This window comes from Hemicordylus capensis, chromosome 3 (assembly GCF_027244095.1).
Source record: "Hemicordylus capensis ecotype Gifberg chromosome 3, rHemCap1.1.pri, whole genome shotgun sequence".
NCBI lineage: Eukaryota > Metazoa > Chordata > Lepidosauria > Squamata > Cordylidae > Hemicordylus > Hemicordylus capensis.
In genome coordinates, this window is record NC_069659.1 from 257,639,276 (window position 1) to 257,648,230 (window position 8,955).

Consider the following 8,955-nt stretch of genomic DNA (forward strand, 5'->3'; position numbering starts at 1 on the left):
TAAGACAAGGAGGCATCCTGGCCTCCCTCAGAGAAGCATTTATGATCTCTACTAGGCCTTCTACAACAACCTCCCTGCCAGATAGTATTAGCCACGTCGGGCAAGGGTCAAGAGAACAGGTGGTAGGCCGCATCGCTCCAAGCAGCTTGTCCACATCCTCACGAGTCACAAACTGAAACTGATCCAGACTAATCACATAAGAGGAGTCACTGGACACCTCCAATTCAGACACTCCAGTAATTGTGGGGTCTAAATCCAAGTTGGCCCAAATATGAGAGATTTTATCCACAAAGAAATCATTAAACACATAACAGCGGGTAATAGATGGTTCCAAATTCTGATTCAAGGGAGGAGAGGCACTCACTAGCCCTCTCACCACCCTGGACAACTCTGCTGGATGTGAACTTGTGGATGCAATATGGGCCGAAAAGAATCACTTATTTGCTGCCCGTATTGCCAGAGCATAGATCTTCAAATGTGCTCTATGTTGTAATCTGTCAGATTCGAGTCGAGTCTTCCTCCACTTGTGCTCCAGTCTGCCTCGCCGCTTCAGCCCCCTTAGTTCTTCCGTATACCAAGGGGCCAATTTTGAAGCGGGTCGGAGAGGATGCTTAGGTACAATCATGTCTACTGCCCCAGTGAGCTTGCTGTTCCAGTTCTCCACCAGGGCATCAACAGGATCACTGGCAGAGCCAACATTAAATTCCTCCAAGGCTTCTTGGAACTCTATTGGATTATTTATTCTATTTCTATACCACCCTTCCAAAAATGGCTCAGGTCTGTTTACACAGAGAAATAATATATAAGATGGATACCTGTCCCCAAGGGCTCACAATCTAAAAAGAAACATAAGACAGACACCAGCAACAGTCACTAGAGATATTGTGCTGGGGGGTGGATAGGGCCAGTTACTCTCCCCCTGCTAAATAAAGAGAATCACCACATTTAAAAGGTGCCTCTTTGCCCAGTTAACAGGGGAGCGATATTTGTGGGGAGGGGGAACCTCTTCGGACACCCCCCCATTGCCTCAAGCAACTCCCCCAGAGGGGGCAAGTTAAAATTTATATATATATATATATACTTACTGCAACACCCCCCTCCCGAACAGTTGGGGTGTGAGTGTGTGTGTGTGGTTTGGTTCGACCCCAGATAGTGAAACCGAACAGGTTCGACATCGAACGCGTTCGACGTTGAACCTGTTTGCACATCCCCAGTTGTTAGTCAAGTATTATTGAAGTGTTGCTATAGAACATTTCACAGCCAAGGCTACCCTTTCAACCACATTCAGCTGGCAGGAGGTTAAAGCTGATATAGAGGACTGTTTGCATCCCACCTGTCCTTAAAATAACATGGTCCCCAAGCTGGTGACCTGTGCATTTGTCTGTAAAAAACATTAAAAAGCTGTGTCACAGATCACACCATGCTGCCACCATGTGTCACAGCCCAGTCTCAACCAGCTCTGTTATTTTTAGCCTACTTTCCAGTAGGCTTATGAGATCAGCCAACATTTTGTGTGTGTGTCCCTCCCCCCCCATCAACTTCGCAACGCCTGGATGAAACAAATTGGATACAGTTGTAGGGACACCTCAATGACATAGTTTGTGATGATGTCATACATCCCAAAACAAGATGGCAGATGCATAAACCTTTGAGTTGCAAGTGGGCTAACTTGTGAAGAGCCGAACTGATTTGAACCAAATTTGCTACAGCTGTAGGGACACATAGGGATGCCCAAAAGGTGTGGTGTGTGATGATGTAATCCAGTTCAGTTCAAGATGGCAGCCATGTGAACATCTGAGGCACAATCAGGTGAATTTAAGAGAACGTCTTCTTTGCGATGAACCACACCACCCATTGAGATCATCTGGAGAGATTCGTCTGCAGTTGCCACCAGCTCATCTGGTGGCTACTTGAGGATGGGCCTTCTCTATTGCTGCCCTGAGGCTTTGGAACACACTTCCAGCTGAAATAAGAGCCTCTCTATCTCTTACAACTTTTAAAAGGGCAGTCAAGACAATTTGTTCATCCAGGCTTTTAATTAGATACTGTTTTAATTGTGTTTTGTGTTTTAATAGTTTTAACTTTTAATTATAGTTGTTGAAATGTTTTAATCTTTTATTGGCTGTTTTTATTGTTTTGTAAACTGCCCAGAGAACTTGCATTTTTGGCGGTATTAAAATGTGTTAAATAAATAAATAAATAATCGACATAGCAATACCAGGGGATAGCAGAATAGAAGAAAAAGAAATAGAAAAAATCACCAAGTACAAAGATCTACAAATTGAAATTGAAAGGCTGTGGCAGAAAAAGACCAAAATAATCCCAGTGGTAATTGGCGCCCTGGGTGCAGTTCCAAAAGACCTTGAAGAGCACCTCAACACCATAGGGGCCACAGAAATCACATCAGCCAATTACAAAAAGCAGCTTTACTGGGAACAGCCTATATTCTGCGACAATATCTATAACAATTGACAATAAAATTCTGGCATCCCAGGTCCTTGGGAAGGACTCGATGTCTGGATAAAACAAACCAGTCAATAACACCTGTCTGACTGTGTAAACAAGAAATAATAATAATAATAATTATTATTATTATTTGTGGGCTGTCTTACCAATTACACAAAATTAGGAACACTTGCAGAGAGTGACACATAGGGACACCTCAACGTCGTAGTTTGTGATGATGTCATCCACCCCGAACCAAGATGGCAAACGTAAACTTTTTAGGCACAAGTGGGCTAACTTGTGAAGCACTTAACTGATTTGAACCAAATTTGCTACAGCTGTAGGAACACATAAGGAACCTCAGTGGTGAAGTTTGTGATGATGTCAGCCACCCCTATTCAAGATGGTGGGCATGTAAACTTTGGAGGCTCAAGTGCACTAACTTGTGGACAGTCTAACCAATTAGAACCAAATTTGGAACAGCTGTAGTGAGTGACACACAGGAACACCTCAGTGGTGTTGTTTGTCATGATAACATCCACCCCAATCCAAGATGGCGGACAAATGAACATTTGAGGAGCAAGAGATCTAACTTGTGGACCTCGATTTGCACCAAATTTAGTCCAGTTGTAGAAACAGTGAAAGGAAAGTAGGCTGATCAGTTCTTACTAGAACAATTTGTTAAGTTTAACCATTGTCACAAAGTAGACATTTAGGCTTTCTCTGGCTGAGTCTACTGAAAACAGCCTTCCAAATTCTGTTGTATTGACAATTTAGTGTGGTGAAGGCTTTAGGCATGGGGTGGGGGGGAAAAAGACGCTACAGATTTTTAAATACAAACAAGAAATTTTACTTTGAAAACAGTTCAATTTAAAACAATAGTTCCTTTGGAAAATTTAATACCAAAACAGCAACCAAATGAGCACAAGGAAGAAATAAAATGTGATCAAAATGCATCCAAACTGACCTTTCTAACACTGGACTCTAACTTCAGAGACCTTACCCAGAGTCTTTTGCAATCACGTCAGTTTCTCCAGCAAACCTGGCTTGTCCCTTGTTTAGCCTTAGGTCCTGCTCTCATTTCACAGTTTCTGGGGTTTCAGTCCCAGACTGCTGGTGAGTGATTCAGTTCTCCGGAAAGATTGACTCTCTCCTAGTAATTTTTCAGCCCTCTTTATCAGCAACTCTTTTCAGTTCTTCTTTCTCACTCCAGCTCTGCAATTCTTTCAAGCTCTAATGTCCACTTGATCTTCATTCCGATTCCTTCTGACTCTGACTCTTCAGTTCTCCAACTTGTACTGCACTCTCTTCAGCTCTCCAACTGGCTCTGCACTAAGCTCTGCTGAAGGCAGCATCCTTATATTCTCTAACTTTCCTATATATACCCCCAATCAATTTAGGAGATGAATGGCAGTTTAACCTCTATTAGTAGAATAAAGCCAGTATGGTTAGAACTCAGCCAAGCAGGAGGTCTGGAGACAGTTCTTTAAGTTTGAAGAACAAGAAGGATTTATTTAGAAGTTACAAATAAATAGAAAGCTGTGCTTAAGGTTGAAAGGGGTGAGAGACTAAATAGCAGCCATCTCAGGGAGAGACAAAATGGAGAGTACAAACGCTGTGAGAACAGAGGGGACGAGTCCCATACTTTTTATCCATGACCTTAAAGCCCCCAGTGGTCACTATGAGACATTGCAACTAAGAGTAGATACTGCTAGGGTCTCAGTTCCACTTCCCACCATAATTTTAACAGTTAAATTCTTATCCCTCCAACACCAAACTATAGAACAGGAGCTGTGAACCTTTGACCCCTACACAGCCTTCTTAACACAGGGAATAAGCAAGGCAATTGCAACTTAAACTCTTATATACAAAAAGAGGAGGTTAGGCCTCGTTCCTTCAGAGACTGTCAGAAAGTCAAAATCTGCAGGATGAGAGTCAACATTAAAACATTATTTTAATTTGCATGGCCTTAATTTGCAAGAGCAAATGCATGGTCACAAGTTGGAGTCCAGCATAGTTGGTTTGATAGATTCTTGCATCATGGATATGTCAAAGGATTGGTGAGGAATGTGAACCTGGAATAAAACAACCACAGTATAATAGCCTGCTAACCCTAGGAATCTGTGCTGCTGTTTCTTGGTCAGTGGGCAGGAGAAGACATCCACCAGGGATAATATTTTCCAGAAGATACCAAATAATACCCTGTCCCACCAGCTAACCTAATTTCAACTCCCCAATGCTAAGAATGCCTTTTCTTCCTCTTTATGCATAGCCTTGCATGGCTGACAGGATCTTATAGAGGTGACATAAGTGTCTTTCCCAGGAGGGTCTAACAATCCGAATAGGCTAGAGTGAAAGCCTGCCAAGGATGAATGATGGTGTCAGTCAATTTTTGAAATGTTACTCCTGCCCCATGCAGCCCAAAGGGTATCATTATAAAATGGACGAGTCCCTGTGGAGTGGCAAAAGCCACTCTGGTCTTGAACCCAGAGAAAGAGGAGCTGATATTTTGTAAGACTGAGAGGAATTGGGCCTCTCCTAGTTGGCCTATTAAGAGGTTCAGAGCATAGGATATGCATCACCTTTACTTCCATAAAATCATTAGATGAACCTATCTAGCTTAGGTACCAAGAGTGTAAGGCTTTGCCAGTCACTGTGGAAAACTTCTATGACATCAAGATGTAGCATAAGTGCTACCTATCTTTCTCCCAGTGCTTTCAGGGCAATGGATACCAGGTAATAAGAATTAAGATAGCCAGTTTCCTCTAAGACCCTCTCAAGCTGGGCACATACAACCCTCTCTAAGACCTTTGCTACAAAAGGGAGGTTGGAGATCGGCCTATAGTTGTCAAGGACCTCAGGGTCCAGGGAGGGTTTCTTCAAGTGAGGGCAAACTATCGCCTCTTTAAGGGCTGCTGGTATGAAACCCTCATGTAACAAGGAGTTCACCAACTCCCGTAGCCAAGAATTAACATTCCCACCAGCTGTTTTAACCAGCTAAGAGGGACAAGGGTCCAAGCAATATGTTGCTGCACCCATACCTGAGAGAATCATGTCCATATCCTCAACCAACTCAAAGGTGTCCCATATAACATCACAGGGCGGAATCTCCTCTATCTGATCAGATCCTACAGAAGTAGAGTCCAACTCTAGCCGAAGATGGGTGACTTTATCAGCAAAGAATTGAGCAAATTGATCACAGCAGCCAGATTGAACATCTACCGGCTCCTCTCTCCTGAGAAGGGAGTGGGTAATCCGAAATAAGGCCGCTGGATGAGAGCCAGCTGATGCGATAAGAGCGAAGAAATAGTGGAATTTCGCCACTCTTATCGTCCTAGAATATTCCCGAATATAAGCAAGTAGTTGTATTCGGTCATCTTCAGCACCAGTTTTCCTCCAACCATGTTCTAAGCGTCTTTTGGTCTGTTTCATCTCCCTAAACTCCTCAGAGAACCAAGGGAGCCGGGATCCATGAACCATAAGAGGACGCTTGGGGGCAATTTAATCTAATGCCCTCGTGGCCATGAGCTGTGATGGAGAAACGCCTACCAGATTGCAAGGAATGTCCCCAAGAGCCTCCTGGAATCCGACAGGATCCATGAGGCACCTGGGGCGGACCATCCATGTTGTAGTGCTGTCCCAGTAGAGACAGGGGGCCACTGCAATCTGCATATTAATCAGAAAATGATTGGACCATGGCAGGGGAGAAATGACAATATTTTCCATGACCAGATCTGCCTGACATTGCCCCCAAAGATAAACCAAGTCCAAGGTATGTCCACCCACATGAGTCGGGCCCGAAATGATCTGAGACAAGCCCATGGTAGCCATAGGGCTTATGAACTCCCGAACCATCAAACCCCCATCACGTGCTGGAAGATTGAAATCCCCCAGAACCATAAGTCTAGGGGTCATAATCACCAGGCCTGATACCAAATCAAGGAGCTCGGAAAGGGCAGCAGATGGACAACGAGGAAGTCGATAAATCAGGAGAAGCACAAGTTTGTCACGTCGACCCAGACTTATAGAAAGACATTCGCACCCCGTCACCTGTGGGATAGGGCCCCTGATCAACATAAGATCTTTAAAAATCATCGCGACACCATCACCCCCGACTGTGACCTCGTGGGGATGATGAAACTAGGGGTGTGCAATTCGGATTTTTGGGTGATTTGGCTCGGACCCGAGCCGAATCACCCCCGTTCTGTTTTGTGCCCGAATCTGGGTCACCCGAATCACCCTTGATTCGGTTCGGATTCGGATTTAATCCAAATCCGAATCCGAATTGATTCAGGGGGGTAAAAAGGGGCCCAGGGGCAAAATTTTGGGGTGGGGTGGTAGTGCCCAATGGGTAGAGTCTACCACCCCAATTTCAGGGGGATTGGGCAAAGTCCTGATTTTTTGTGAATTTTTAAAGTTTTAGTGACTTTGGGGCAGTTCGGGGGCATAGCATGGGATTTGAGCAAAAGGAGTGGGGTGGGGTGGTAGTGCCTAATGGGTGCAGGCTACCACCCCAGTTTCAGGAGGATTGGGCAAAGGGCTGATTTTTGGTAAATTTCTGAAATTTTCATGTCTTTGGGGCAGATTGGGGCATATTGGGGCAGAAAGTGGGGCCTGGGGCAGAATAGTGGGGTGGGGTGGTAGTGCCTAATGGGTGCAGGCTACCACCCCAATTTCAGGGGGTTTGGACAAAGGGGTGATTTTTTGAGAATTTTTGAAGTTTTGGTGACTTTGGGGCAGTTTGGGGGCAGAAAGTGGATCTGCCCCAAAAGAGTGGTGTGGTGTGGTAGTGCCTAATGGGTGGAGGCTACCATACCAATTTCAGGGGGATTGGGCAGAGGGGAAAAAAATCTCATTTGCTATGATATAATGAGAATTCACACCTCAGAAAAAACTTCTGAGGTGTGAATTCTCATTCTATCATAGCAAATGAGATTTTTTTCAGTTAAACAACTCTCATGACCCCACTTTCACTTTTTCACACTTTCCTTTACTATGAATAATATGAGGAAGTAATCAATTTAGCACACTTCACCTTATGAAGACAAACCTCATAAAAATAAATTCACCAAAATTCCCCCCTCTGCCCAATCACTCTTAAATTGGGGATGGGTGGTAGCCTCCAGCCATTAGGCACTATCGACCAGCCCACCCCACTCCTTTGGGGCAGATCCACTTTCTGCCCCCAATCTGCCCCAAAGACACCCAAACTTCAAAAATTCTCAAAAAATCAGCCCTCTGCCCAATCCCCCTGAAATTGGTGTGGTAGCCTCCACCCATTAGGCACTACCACTCCACCCCACTCTTTTGGGGCAGATCCACTTTCTTCCCCCAAACTGCCCCAAAGTCACCAAAACTTCAAAAATTCTCAAAAAATCACCCCTTTGTCCAAACCCCCTGAAATTGGGGTGGTAGCCTGCACCCATTAGGCACTACCACCCCACCCCACTATTCTGCCCCAGGCCCCACTTTCTGCCCCAATATGCCCCAATCTGCCCCAAAGACATGAAAATTTCAGAAATTTACCAAAAATCAGCCCTTTGCCCAATCCCCCTGAAATTGGGGTGGTAGCCTGCACCTATTAGGCTCTACCACCCCACCCCACTCTTTTTGCCCAGATCCCATGCTATGCCCCCAAACTGCCCCAAAGTCACTAAAACTTTAAAAAATCGCCAAAAATCAATCATGAATCGAATCACCCGAATTTTTTGTGCCCGAAATTCAGGTGATTCGGCTCATGCCCGAAAAAATTCGGGGGACATCGGGGGTGATTCGGTTCGGCCCCGAATCACCTGAAATTGTTCGTTTCGGGCACAGATCGTTCTCTGCCCGAAATTTTTTGCACATCCCTAGATGAAACACAGAGAAGCCAGGTGGACACATCTCAGTGAGGGGAACATTCCCATCCGGATCTAACCAGGTCTCAGTGATGCAAGCCAAATCTGCCTGTTCATCTAAAAGGAGATCAAAGATGGAAGAAGATTTATTACAGACAGATCTGGCAATAAACAACAGCATCCTGAGACCATGGGAGGCTACAATCTGATCACTAGGACCCGAAGGAGAGGAGGAGGGGACAAAGGAGAGAGCCCAACTCAAGTGGCATGACTTTCCCCTGTTAGAAGAACAGACCCTCCTCCCCCCACTATAATTCCCAAAACCAGTCACTGTTGAAATAATCTGCCCATTTCTCCCATCAGTAAAAAAGGCATCACCAACAATAGCCATTCTCCAGGGGGCCCTGGAGTACAGAAGAGAAATACAAAAATGAAGAGAACTAACATAAAAATAAGAAAAATTAAAAGGAATAAAATTTTGAAATTTTCTTTTTAAAATCTCAATTGCTCATCAGCGGAGATACAGAGAATTATGGAAAACATCCATTGCTTTATAGTGCTCAACAAGACTACAGTCACATGATTTTTATGTAACATGGCAGGATCAAAACACAAGCATACACAGGAAAAGAACTGTACAAGTCATAAGTAAAGTACAGACCAGCCTGCTTCT

The 8,955-nt window shown here is 44.5% G+C and overlaps 1 long non-coding RNA gene across 1 annotated transcript in view; it reads right to left on the reverse strand.

The window, feature by feature from the left end:
- Positions 1 to 3,271: 3,271 nt before the first annotated feature.
- The window catches only part of LOC128352484 (uncharacterized), a 115,063-nt gene continuing 109,379 nt past the window's right edge, over positions 3,272 to 8,955 (reverse strand). The window contains exon 3 of the long non-coding RNA XR_008320439.1: positions 3,272 to 4,520. This is a non-coding gene — a long non-coding RNA (uncharacterized LOC128352484). The remainder of the gene's footprint in view (positions 4,521 to 8,955) is intronic.